Below are 14,499 nucleotides of genomic sequence, written 5' to 3' on the forward strand. Positions count from 1 at the left end.
CGAAGTTTCAAAGTTCACAGCCCCATTTTGCTGATGGTCTCCTTTTATTGTTTGTCCCTTACTCAGCTACATACCCTTCCTCTTTATAAAGCGAATTCAACATTTTTCATTCTGTCACTACACATACCTTGAATAGCCTCCAAAACTCATCAGCATTCAAAACAAGGTCGAGTACATAATATTGCGAGACTATTCCAACAGTGAATGCGAAAGTAAATGTCACTTACAAGAGGAGCATTAATCTCAAGTCATTGCCTTTTAATGGCGCACTTACTGAGAGGGGAATTCCACTTCCCCGCCGAGATCAACCTAATCTCTTAGCGCCATGGTGAAATCACGCTCCTACGTACGACAAAGCAGATGCACATGCACAATCACGCATCAACAGTTAGCACATATCAACGACACACATACTTAACATACGCACATTTATGTTCATTCACTTGGGATTTTGTAAAGTGCTCATTTCTGTTATAAACATGTTCTCCCAGCTGTTGTCAAAACATCTGAATTAATGTATTCTGAAATTGACGGTAAAAGATTTCCCAAAGATTTATCAAAGACGCTATACTGTACAGGATATGATTTGAATGTTTCTGGGTTAAACATCATCCTGTGAGAATATCAACAAAAACGTTGATTGTTTTGACAATTACAGTTCGATACAAAACGACAGCTGACTCTTCTTTGCTACTCTTCTTATGACCAGGGTTATACAGTCGTTGTTGGGTGCCCAGTTTTTATGAACTGGATTTTTTATTGGCAAATAAATTAGACTGATGGTATACCATCAACTTAACAACTCTCCTAATAGAGAAGGATAAAGATGGGAGAGGGAGTAATCGAAAGCAAGGGTGGGCAAGTCAATGCTAAAGCGTGAAAAAGGTGAGTTTGTTAATAATTTGATGAAAGTCTCTGTTTTAGGTGTTCAAAGTATTCAAATAGATCGTATACTGGAGTCTCTGCTTCTGGTAACAACCAGAGATTAAATGGTAAATGGACTGCACTTTAACACGTATTTTTGGCCCATCAAAGTGCTTTTACATACTACGAGTCATTCACACCTCATTCAGTGCCAGTTGCTCTGGGGAAGCTAACTTTCACACACATTCATACATTGTTGGCCATGCATCGACATGTTGACTGCACAGGCTAGGGTAGAACCCACAATGTTCTGGTTGAAAGACGAACGCATTGGCTGTGAGTTAGGTGCGTGTGAATGAGTCCAGATAAACCACTTTTAATTTTCTGTTTTTGACTGGATGCTGTACACAATGGTAGAAACAATGTTATGTATGGTTTGGTCTTTTTTGTCTGATCTGTTGATGATACTGCGAGAACTTCTATTTAATCAACTTCAATCAAGATCCCAAACGCTACATTTACAGAGATGAGTCAATGACAGTATTAAAACCACTTTTTTATTCAGGCAAGACATCCACTTGGCTGTAATTACTTGCAATATGTTTCAACGAATGTATGTATCAAGCTTGAGACCATTACGAGTAGTCCGAGGATAACAAGTTAGATCAAAGGAATATTTGGAGTTCTTGGAGAGGGTGTTGGATAAATTATAACAGGGAAACTTTTGAAGTGCGGACAGGTTAAGTTTCAGCAGAAAGGATATTGTTGCTCTAGCCTAATCTCCTCTCCAACTCATACCCCCTCTGTCTTCCTCCCTCTACCCCCTTTTAAAATGATTCTCTCTGCCCTACAGCTTCAGGCGGCTGTAGACAAGCCAAAGGTACAGATTCTATTTCCTGTCAAACACTGCCCAAAGGACTAAAATTCCTATTGCACTGCCTGCCTTTACCATTTAAAAAGCATGGTTTAAATCTTTTAAGCAGTGACATTGGATGGCAAACCTGGGGTGCAGCCTCAACATTTCAAATACATGATGCTTTTGTTTCTAAATGTCATCATGCGGAACTATGTAGCACATCAAGTAGAATCTGATAGGAATTTCAAGATAGAAAAGGAATGAAGAGAATCAACGTCTGAGTATTGTATGCATGGAGGTAGGCCAGAAATGCTGCTTAGTTTGGGGGCAATCAATATTTAAATATACTGTAGTGAATATAATTAGCAAAATCCCATTGGCTATTCAATTACTAAATCCTAGGTACTGACCATGTTTGTAAATAGCTTTACTACAACACTGGCATAAATGTATGCATGTCAAGATAAATACGCAATCATGTTTTGGTTGAAATATATCTGAAGAAAAACAGTCTTGATTAGCTGCAAGGCACATTTTAAAATATACAAAACCACAGCACTGCACAAGATACATTATGAAAAGACCTTGTGAAATAATTCTCATGTATTTTGGAATATCTGCTCCAAGAAGTGATTACCCTTAGGCTTCAAATTCTCTGCAAACTCACACTCTCAACAGGGATTTGGTTTGTATTCATTTTTAAAATGAAAGGGCAGACAAAGTTTTACGCTCAGATTATATTCATGTACGTCAGCAAGTTGTACCAAGAGCGTGTTGGCCAACTATTTGGTAAATATCAGCGATCACTATTTAAAGCTGCAGTTTAAAAAAACAGTACTTTTAAAAACCACAACAAAAAATACCCAGCTCTTAATCAGCTCCATCCCCTCTGTACTCCCAAATGTGGCTCGGAGATGTCTATGTGGTTTAGTAAATAAGAAATAATAATACGTAAGACACAACCATTCTAGTAGGTAACAATAAACAGTGGGAAAAACTGTTTACACGGTTTACTTGACACATTTCAGGTTTATGCACGCAACATCTTAAACCATCAATCAAACTAATTCAATATGCTGACATGTGACGGTGGGAAGAGCACAGATGTAAATAATCAAATCAATGATGGAGAAACTCCTTCTTCGGTTCCAAGGTTGTTATCAATGTTGTAACACCTGCTCCTTTCCTACTTCTGAAACATATGTATGCAATGCTTCTGCTGTTGCAAACATAGTGTTTCTTGTTTATGCCTTTGGTTGTAGTTTAGTTTTTTTTGCAGAAAAGCTTAAAATGTTTTGAGGTTATTTTGGATTTGGCAAGAACCCATTTTTAAAGGATCTTGAACAAAAATCCTACGATTATCTATCTGTTTGTGTACTGCTTGGTTTAGCTACATGATGAGCCCTCCTTTCTAAAACTCTGCGAAGGATTCACGGGAAAAGATGGCGTACATAGGAAAAAAGAAGTGCCCAGACACAAAAATATTCCGTCATTACAATCATAATCTATTTGAAATTCGGCGCAACTTTTCCGGGCTTCACGTAACACCCATATTTGCCTATAAAAAGTCAAAGAAACGCCCAAAATTAATTTAGACTGACTGCATGAAGATCGCAGTTAGTGCAGACAAAACATCTGAAAAAGACATTTCACTCCGTGTAAAGGGGAGACATGTAAATGATATTGTTGGTGGATGCAGCTTGTTGAGCACTCTGTGAACGCTGCTGCCTCGGGGGGGCAGGCAAAGGTGTGCAGGACACTTGTGTGCACTCAGGAGTATCAAACAGGCTTTTGATTAATCATTTTAAGATTGGCTTTGCAAATTAATAATTCATATATGATACATGAGAGGTAATATTTCAATTCATGGTATTATTTTAAATGTTTTTCTCCTTTCATCCTTCTGCCTGTTCGTCATCACTCCTGTTTTTGAACGTACGCAAAGTGACCGCACATTTTCCTGCCAAGTTCGTTTTTTATAAATAAAGATTGCTTAAACATCTTTTGAGTGTACCCCACATTTATAAATGAGGCCCCCAGGACCCAGATCCATATAATCATATTAATATAACATTAACAGAGACCTGAACACTCTCAGGGAATTGCTCTTAGTTAAAGCACAGCCAGTATGCATTATGTCAGATCAGCTGCAAAACAAGTTTTGCAGCTGATCTGACATAATGTCCTCCAAGAAACTTATTCCACCTCAGGATGCATCTATCAAGTAAACTGATGAGGAGGAGAAATACCATATACAGTACATTAGTTATAAAGTATGCCTCGACTGAAAACATGTCCTAATTATCAGTTGAAATCTTGAAGTGCAAACTTATTCTCATGTGTGCTGCTATAGCTGTCAGTGACTAAGTTAATGAGCGTGTGTGTATAACGTGTGCCTGCACAGTATGAGCGTTTGTGCTTGTAAGCATGTGCCTTATATGTGCATGCAAATTAAGAGTGCACTCATAAATGTAGCTTTTACCTCATGAATAAAATCCATTTCTTCTTGGATAGGATGGATTTTTCATTTGACTTTCCACTTTAAATGCCCCTGTAAAAGAGAGTGAGAAAAAAAAACCTCCTCCCAAAGCAAGTTGATAAAAGTCTGTCCTGAAGCAGATTTATGTTGATTTACGTCTAAACATGTGTTGTTCTATTGTGAGCGCCACCACAGTACATGACATATGCAGATTGATATTTTACAATGAAATCAATGGAATATGAAAAGGGCAGGAGAGTGGTATGGATTTTTCTGTTTTTGCCTTGGCATGGCCATCAATCCCTATAGGTAATCTGGGAAAGGGACAAACAGAGGCGAATGAGCAAGACAGCTGCTAAGAGCTGCTGCAGCTGAAGTGATGGGCTAGCAAGGTTTTGATTTATTTGCCCTTTATAGCACAGTATAGCGACCCACCATTCCAGGGCAATTTCAGTAGGAATAATATATGCCACTACTGAAACTAAAAGTGAAGATTTCAGGACTTGCACAACCAGAAGAAGCTTTGAGGCTCCTCTAAGGGGATTCAGATATATTGTATTTGACAGGAAAACATTACCACCAATTCCAAATCAAGAGTTATGATGTTCACAGTAGTTTAAGCCCTGAAGCTACCTTGTTCTTCACCACCATGTGACCATGTGTCTACCATATCAGCTCCTGAGCTGTCCAATGTTGCATTTACATTCAAATCTGATTTAGTATATACGTTTGGTTGGTTAATAAAAGAACATATCCTTTTTTTGGTTTTGACAACTCCACACTAAAATGTATATTTATTTTTCCAAGCAGATCAGATCACCAATTGAACACACACACACACACACACACACACACACACACACACACACACACACACACACACACACACACACACACACACACACACACACACACACACACACACACACACACACACACACACACACACACACACACACACACACACACACACACACACACACACACACACACACACACACACACACACTTCCCAGTTCACCTCCTAGGCCCTGCTGTGGTGTCCTTGAGCAAGGCACCTCCAATCCCCCCCCCCATTGCTGCACAATAGCTGCCCACTGCTCCTAGTACTAGGATGGGTTAAATGCTGAGGACAAATGTCAATGTGTGTGCTCCGCTGTGTGCATGTATGTGACTAATAAAGAGGGTTTCATCCTCCGATTCCACATACACACACACACACACACACACACACACAGTTTTCTCTGCTGCACAAGATATTTCAACATTACGGAGAAATAACCATGGTTTTCATGATAATCATTTCTTCTCCTATTGCCTACATTAATTCTGCATTAAGCCACCTGCTCATTAGAATAATCATTAGTTTAAGCTAGTTGACGGGGGGGGCGGGGTATGGGCCATATAGAAGGTTATATATGTTTATTTTAATTAAGGTCACGTAAAAAGATCCACAGCTCCAAACCAGCTTCATGGTTGATCTTGTGGTGAGAATGTGGAGAACGTGAAGTCTAAAAAACCCAGTTGGGTTAAAAATGCTAAGCTGAGCTGAAACTACAGCTGTGAATGCCGAAACAGAAAACTTGATTGGCTTTATTCTCTTTTAAAATGATAGTCTCAGCCTTTTGTACATTTTACAAAACATTTTGAATGCATGCAGGGTAACAGGAAGCTGTCTTTGGCTCTTTTCTTGCTGTAACAAATGCACATTTCTGTGGGACGAATAAAGGTATTGTGATTCTCATTCTGATTGCTCTGAATCCAACAAATCGTGGATTGAATTTAAATCAAAGTTCTTTACAGATTGATGCATCTCGTTTTCTACTGTTTATATGCGGGGGTCTGTCAGCTGGCTTGTGTTAAGACCTGGCATTTTTCTGCTGCTGCTCTTAATGCTGAACTTGTTGCCTGCAGTTATGAAGGAATATAGCTTCATATCAGTTTGTGCCGTGACCCCAATTGGAGAGCCATATTCAATGCAACACATAGGAGAGATGAGAGGCAGCAGTGTGCTGCCCAGGCAGGCTGCAGGGGACCGATAAAGCTTATAGAATTCACGAGCTGTCATCACACCGCCCGTGATATTAACCCCCATCGCTCCTCCCCCAGCAACCCGCAGGTGGCAAAAGGGCTATTAGGTCAGAAGTTGTGTAGGTGACACCACAAATACACATGTGCTAGGAATTATTCTTTGCCGCTTTCTCCTCGAAATCACACAGAATTGTGTTAAATATGATTGCATACAGGCAAACTCTTTTCTATAAAACAAAGCTCTAAACCTTTGACTGTTGTTTTTTTTTTAACTGTTACACAAATGTAAAAAATGATTCAGCTAAAAATAGCAGGAAACTGAAAAAGGCTTAAGAGAATAATAAAGGAAAAGTAATGAAGAAAAAAAGCTATACTTACTGCAAAAGAGTAAAAATGGTGACAGACAGAGTGGGTAAAACTAAAAATAGAAACATAGTCTAGAGGAAATTGGGTTATCCGAAAAGATAGTTTGTGTGGTTTCAACTATACGCTCAGAGATACATTTTCATTTCCGCAAGATACACTCGAACTGATTCACTTTATGGCTCAGGTCCTCCTGTTACTTGACCACTTAGTGGCAGAAATTATGATTGACAACTGTGACCTTATTACAAAGTCAGTCAACTCGCAGTAATGTGATAGTGTAAACATTTTTAATGGGATGACAGCTGAATAAACAAGGTATTTCACAATAAATAGATTTAAACATTTTCAGAATTGTTTTCAGAACAACTCAGTGTTGCTAATAAGGGAATCACACATGTATAACAACATTCACTATGGTTTTTGATTATGAAGCACAACGACGCCTTGCGGAGCAAATTAAACTGGACTACCTATAGGGCTTCTTTGCTGACATGTTTCACGTGCAGTTGTCACTTCTGTGAGGGATTGTGAAAGCTCAACATTTTTGTGACAAGGTATACATCTGATTGCCTCCAGATGCAACAAAAGGACGGCAACAGAACTGAACGTAGCAGCTGACCATGATGGACTGTGAATGTGAAGAAAAGGTGATAGAAAGATAAAATGCATGGGTGGGCAAGGAAATGCGTAAATGAGGAGGAGATAAAAACAGTATGATTGACGGTGACACAAAATTGATTGACTGGAAGAGGCAGAGGAAGAAAAAGATGAACTGGAAGAGAGAACGGAGGCATAGCAGCAGGAGGGGGAGCGCGTATTAGGAGCTAGAGAATTTGAGTAAGTGGCGGACTGCCACGTTGGGCATTGCAGGACAGAACAGACTCATTTAGGTGTCTGCAGTCGATGCTGCTGAATGGCAATAGTGCTTCCTCTGCTGCTGGTTTCAGGGACGTGCCTGGAGTGTAGAGCAGCCGTCTTCCTGTGGCCTGGGGCCCTAAATCAGTTCTGCACTAGACACACCAACGAGCAGCTGCACACACACTCTCTCCCACTGTTTCTCTCTTTCACTCTCTCTCATGGCCAACAGTGATGCCCCATTTGCTCACTGTGATCCCATGGCGAGACTTGACAAGACAATATTGACCTTGAACTTGCAACATTCAACAGTGTGTGAAAAAAATATGCTTAAACAGATAATGGAACATTATGGAGAAGATCCATCCAATGGGAAGCCCTGGAAAGACGTCCAGCTATGTATATATAGTGTATATATATTCAGTGGGGAGAAGCAGTATTTGATACATTGCCGATTTTGCAGCTTTTCCCACTTACAAAGCATGTAGAGGTCTGCAATTTTTATCATAGGTTCACTTCAATTATGAGAGACGGAATCTAAAACAAAAATCCAGAAAATCACATTGTATGATTTTTAAATAATTAATTTGCATTTCATTGCATGGCATAAGTATTTGATCACCTACCAACCAGTAAGAATTCCGGCTCTCAGAGACCTGTTAGTTTTTCTCTAAGAAGCCCTCCTGTTCTCCACTCATTACCTGTATTAACTGCACCTGTTTGAACTTGTTACCTGTATAAAAGAGACCTGTCCACACACTCAATCAAACAGACCCCAACCTCTCCACAATGGCCAAGACCAGAGAGCTGTGTAAGGACACCAGGGATAAAATTGTAGGCCTGCACAAGGCTGGGATGGGCTACAGGACAATAGGCAAGCAGCTCGGTGAGAAGGGAACAACTGTTGGTGCAATTATTAGAAAATGGAAGAAGTTCAAGATGACGGACAATCTCCCTCGGTCTGGGGCTCCATGCAAGATCTCACCTCGTGGGGCATCAATGATCATGAGGAAGGTGAGGGATCAGCCCAGAAATACACAGCAGGACCTGGTCAATGACCTGAAGGGAGCTGGGACCACAGTCTCAAAGAAAACCATTAGTAACACACTACGCCGTCATGGAATAAAATCCTGCAGCGCACGCAAGGTTTCAAGGTTTCAAGGTTTCAAGGTTTCAAGGTTTTATTTGTCATATGCACAGCAGATACAGCGTATATGTTGGCAATGAAAATCTTATGTCGCGTGCTCCTCCAACAACTCAACATACATGGTGCAAAAGATAAATAAAATAGTGAAAAAGAGAGAAGAATATTTACAATATCAACAATACAGATTTGAGGATGTGAAATATATACATATGTGGAATACATTGAGAGTATTTAAATACTTTACTCTGTGGAATGAGGAGGTATGGACAGATGCATTATGTATAACAGATGTATATGGCAGATATGTATAATATATAGATATGTGTACTATAAACAGATATGTATGGCAGATGTGTATAATATATATATATATATATATATATGTATGTGTGTACTATAAACAGATGTGAGTAGACATCCACAGAGCTCAGGAGTTCAGCAGTCTTATAGCCTGTGGTATAAAACTGTCTCTGAGTCTGGTAGTCTTGGTCCGGATGCTGCGGTACCGTCTGCCAGACGGCAGCAGACAGAACAGATTGTTGCTGGGGTGATGGGGGTCCTTTAATATCCTACCGGCCTTCTTCCTACACCGCTGGGTGTAGAGGTCCTCCATGGATGGCAACTCCGTCCTGGTGATGTGCTGAGCAGTTTTCACCACCCTCTGTAGAGTCTTACGGTTGAGGGCGGTGCAACTGCCATACCAGGCGGTGATGCAGCCAGTCAGGATACTCTCGATGGTGCACCTGTAGAAGTTGCAGAGTATCCTGGAGTCCATGTTGAACTTCCGCAGCCTGCGGAGGAAGAAGAGCCGCTGTCGAGCCGTCTTGGATATGACCCTGGTGTGATGTGTCCATGTCAGGTCCTCACTGATGTTAACCCCGAGGAACCTGAAGCTGCTGACTCTCTCCACAGGAGTCCCGTCGATGGTGATGGGTGTGTGTGCTTCTCTCTGCCTCTTCCTGTAGTCCACAATCAGCTCCTTTGTTTTGCTGACGTTGAGATGGAGGTTGTTGTCCTGGCACCAAGATGTCAGGGCTCTGACCTCCTCTCTGTACGCCGTCTCGTCGCCGTCTGTGATCAGGCCGATGACGGTCGTGTCGTCAGCAAACTTGATGATGGTGTTGGAGCTGTGTGTGGCCACGCAGTCGTGCGTGAACAGGGAGTAGAGGAGAGGGCTGAGCACACAACCCTGAGGGGCTCCGGTGTTGAGGGTCAAGGTGGAGGATGTGATGTTCCCCATCCGCACTGCCTGAGATCTGCCCGTCAGGAAGCTCATGATCCAGTCACAGAGGTCCCCCTGCTCCAGCCAGCACATGTTTTGGCCCGTCTGAAGTTTGCCAATGACCATCTGGATGATCCAGAGGAGGAATGGGAGAAAGTCATGTGGTCTGATGAGACAAAAACAGAGCTTTTTGGTCTAAACTCCACTCGCCGTGTTTGGAGGAAGAAGAAGGATGAGTACAACCTCAAGAACACCATCCCAACCGTGAAGCATGGAGGTGGAAATATCATTCTTTGGGGATGCTTTTCTGCAAAGGGGACAGGACGACTGCACCTTATTGAGGGGAGGATGGATGGGGCCATGTATTGCGAGATCTTGGCCAACAACCTCCTTCCCTCAGTAAGAGCATTGAAGATGGGTCGTGGCTGGGTCTTCCCGCATGACAACGACCCGAAACACACAGCCAGGGCAACTAAGGAGTGGCTCCGTAAGAAGCATCTCAAGGTCCTGGAGTGGCCCAGCCAGTCTCCAGACCTGAACACAATAGAAAATCTTTGGAGGGAGCTGAAAGTCTGTATTGCCCTGCGACAGCCCCGAAACCTGAAGGATCTGGAGAAGACCTGTATGGAGGAGTGGGCCAAAATCCCTGCTGCAGTGTGTGCAAACCTGGTCAAGAACTACAGGAAACATCTGATCTCTGTAATTGCAAACAAAGGTTTCTGTACTAAATATTAAGTTCTGTTTTTCTGATGTATCAAATACTTATGTCATGCAATAAAATGCAAATTAATTACTTAATCATACAATGTGATTTTCTGGATTTTTTGTTTTAGATTCCGTCTCTCACAGTTGAAGAGTACCTATGATGAAAAATGACAGACTCCTACATGCTTTGTAAGTGGGAAAACCTGCAAAATCGGCAGTGTATCAAATACTTGTTCTCCCCAGAGAGATCCTAGAAACTGATGAGGTTGGCCTGAGGTGTGCTGTCCTGCCAGAAGGGGAAGATATCAGAGAGACTTATTTGATTTAGGCAGCATGCAAGCGACATTGAGCAATACAGAGGCAAGCATCTCCGCTGCTGGTGTGTCCTTGCCTCTCTCCCTTGGGTGGCCAGAATTATGAACGCTACATGACTTTGAATTCTGTTGGGGTTTTCACCTTACCTGAGGATGCCAGGTGTCCGTGCCTCTTACAGTTGTTCATGTTCATTTATAATGTATGATCTGGAGTACATTATTCCTCCCTGAGGGTATACAGGTATATGCATAATTTACCACAGATTCTATGAGAGCAGACGTCACACAGCTCTACCTCACGAGGAAAGAGGCTCGTAAAAGAAAATCCTGTTGTTGACAATCGGAGAATGTGTGCTTTAATATTTCAACAGGATTCAAATTCCCTCCTTATATCCATCACAGAGACAAGGACAGCCGAGTTATGACCACCACACAAAACCAATTTCATTTTCACAAACCAGAAAACAACCTATATTCTGTTCAGCAATATAAATGTCCCTTCTTCAGAAATGGAATGACAATCTTTGTCAAATCAATATGTCATAAGAGCTTAAGGTTAAGCTTGACAGAGCTTTTACTCTCCTTTACATCCCAAATGTCTCTGACCTTGTGTGCATACTGTATTTCTGGAAACACTCCTGCTATCAGCCCTGCAGATCCAAACACAAACCATAATCATCTTACTTGCGTAACAGAAAAGATCTTTTGCAGACAGTTGTCATGGTTTCTATGTATGCTCAGTTTCTAAATAAAAGGCAGACAAGAGAATCAAAGCCTGTTTCGTCTGATATCTAGGGGATCCCTGAGTACCTAATCATTTCAGTTTCACATTAACACATTTCAATAGTACTGTATTTGCCATGTCGCCAAGAGAAAGTCCACTTCATTCTTCAATAAGGACAAATTGGAACTGAGAAAATAATATTAAAAGATACTTTTTATTTATATATGCACAGATGATACTATATTTCAATTGTGATTGGAGTTTTTATGGTGTTTATTTTATTATGTCCCTTCTCTTTTCCTCTCAGCCAGTGATTTATTAGCATCTTTGCATGCCATAAGCTCATATACCCACTCCAGCGCCCACTTAGCGCTTCATAAAGTATCAATCCCCTCTATTGATCCCAGTGTGTCTCGTAAAGACTCCAGGTCCTTGCAGATTAGTTTTGCAGCCTTCCCAACATGTTACTCTACTCAAATCAGACACAGCTTGATTGACAAAGACCACAGCACATACTTATGGCTCTTCGATGAGATGCTTGAACGTGAAGACGAGCTGACATTGAGGAAGGCCCTTGAGAGACTGAAATCAGCGTGTGCCAGTGAATTCTGAGCCTAATTAATGAATACATGTCAAAAGGGCCCTTGCATTTGCTTGGCTGTAAGGTTGTAAATCAGATCAACACAACTCATGAATTCACATGCACTTATATGGCAAGTGGCAGGTCAAGGACAAGGCCATTGCCCTAATGCTCCAAGACCAGAAGCAATAATAATTTCATACAAATAAACCTTTTAACCTCATATCTAAATGTCATTTATGGAGATTAATTTGACATTTGTGATCAATTGAAATTGAATTAGGACTGGATAATAGGTTCTAGTCTAAAAATATTGGTGTTACACCGACACTACATTGTCAAAGAAACCAAAAACCAAAAACAGTCTGGCATTTAAAGTGTTAAATAAAATATTTAACACAACATTGCAGACGAATGAATGATCACTGAGAAGACAGACAATAATGATATTGTCTGTCTTCTCAGTGATCATGGCTGTAGGGCTTAATATTCCGTCTATTCATTTCACTTCATAAAAATTGTCTTCGTACCACCAAAAACCATCATCTTAATTATGATTTGAACCTGCAGGCCTAGATTTTATGGCCTAATCTTAGCTAAAACCAATGGCGTTGAGGAAGTGTTTTAATGACAATTATTTGTTAAGTGCAATTATGCATCTGTTGTTTTGTTCTGCTGATGAAACTATATCCATGCCTTTAATCCATTATAATCATGAGTTCAAATGAAGTCTTTTTGAACACTACTTCAGGCTGTTTATCTCCATATGACTTTTCAACCTTTTGATTTTATTGAAAGTAATGAATATGAAAGTTTCTGCAAGATATTTTGTACAAACTTATTGATCTGGGATGTGTCAGGGGTGTGATTAATTGTATAATTAATATACAGAATGCTCTCTGTGAGATACTGCACATAAAAAAGGAACACATAATACGTCAACAAATGCCATATTTCTAATGATCAAGACTTTCTTTTCACATAAATATCAAACATATATTTTGTTAAGAGTCGTTCTGAATCGTTGTCATGTGTTGAACATTTCTAAACCAATGCATAGGCTCACCTGCAAAAAATAACATTCATTCAAACCAGTAATTTCTCAGTCTCAGTCCTTTGTCAGACTCGTGCTTCAAGAAGCATTTGGTTAAAATGTCTTGCCAGTGGGGTAAAGAGTATTTCCTTATTATTCACTCTTATTTCTGGAGTAATGAATCCATCTGGATGGCGTCTGATAACTCTTGTAGTTATATCCATTTACTGAAGCCGTAGCAGGTTTGTTTTACAGTCGAACTTTAATTCAATTGTATTTGTCTGTTATGCATCTACATAAATGAAATAAGGTCTCCATCTATCAAGGTCTCTACGTTAAAATGGCCACCACCACAGCTTCTTTGTTGATGAAAAATTATGTTTGAGCAACGCTTACTCATGACTAGTTGGGGCAAAAACCAACAAATAATTGGCAAGCGACCAAACCAAAAAAGAAAGATAAATCCCATGCCGAATAATCAATGTGAAATAAAACAGCAGTTCAGGCTAATATTGTCTTGTGTACAAAAACTGGGCATTAAAGCCTTCAATATTCTTACATCACCTGCTTACCGTATCATCATCTCATGTTTCTGCCCACCCCTTAATGATTCCCATCCTCCCTCAGCCTCCTCACTAATTTGATCATCTCAATTGCGTATTGTCTGGCAGTAATTGATTTACTGTACCTCCTGCAACATGAAGTCTGAATTCACAAGAGAAGCCTGTGATCTGCAGCTCAAAGTTATTATGTTGCATGTTTGTGCTTATGACACAAATAAAAATAAATAAAAAAGTAAAGCATATTTTATGAGCTAATTTCCAATTTTGATAATGTATTACTAACATCCTTTTATTGATGCACCCAAAATACAAATGAGGGCCAGGAAATTGTTATGGTCCAACTGTGGGCTAAACACAACACCAAGTAAATTAATGTTTCATTTTACACTGCAAACACCTCAAGACATCTCTTAAAAGGCACATCCCGGATTAAATTGAAAATGTAGTATCTGTGTTAAATACCTACACTTAAACAGACCAAACAAAGGCTGTCAGACAGAGATCAATAATGTGGTGCAGGCATGAATGATGAATTTGATCTACAAGTGATAACAAATGTGCACTGCATTTTAAACTGGAGGAAGTTTACAGGAGCATTTTTTAAATGATAAAGTAAGGAAAATATACAGAAAGTAGACACCCATTTACAGCTGTATTGGGGTCATTCATCACAGATCTTTTTTCAAGCAGATTGACAGCAGATTGTCATAGTTGTCATGTTGTGAGTTACCTTATAGAGTAGAACTACAGGTTTGGGAGA

At 40.3% G+C, this 14,499-nt stretch overlaps 1 protein-coding gene across 1 annotated transcript in view; it reads right to left on the reverse strand.

The window, feature by feature from the left end:
- The window catches only part of grik4 (glutamate receptor, ionotropic, kainate 4), a 252,415-nt gene that overhangs the window by 187,749 nt on the left and 50,167 nt on the right, over nucleotides 1-14,499 (reverse strand). Inside the window, 1 exon segment of the mRNA XM_063907054.1 lies at nucleotides 275-342. The gene's annotated coding sequence lies outside the window, so the exon portion shown is untranslated.

Source organism: Eleginops maclovinus, chromosome 18 (assembly GCF_036324505.1).
Source record: "Eleginops maclovinus isolate JMC-PN-2008 ecotype Puerto Natales chromosome 18, JC_Emac_rtc_rv5, whole genome shotgun sequence".
In the NCBI taxonomy this organism is placed as follows: Eukaryota; Metazoa; Chordata; class Actinopteri; order Perciformes; family Eleginopidae; genus Eleginops; species Eleginops maclovinus.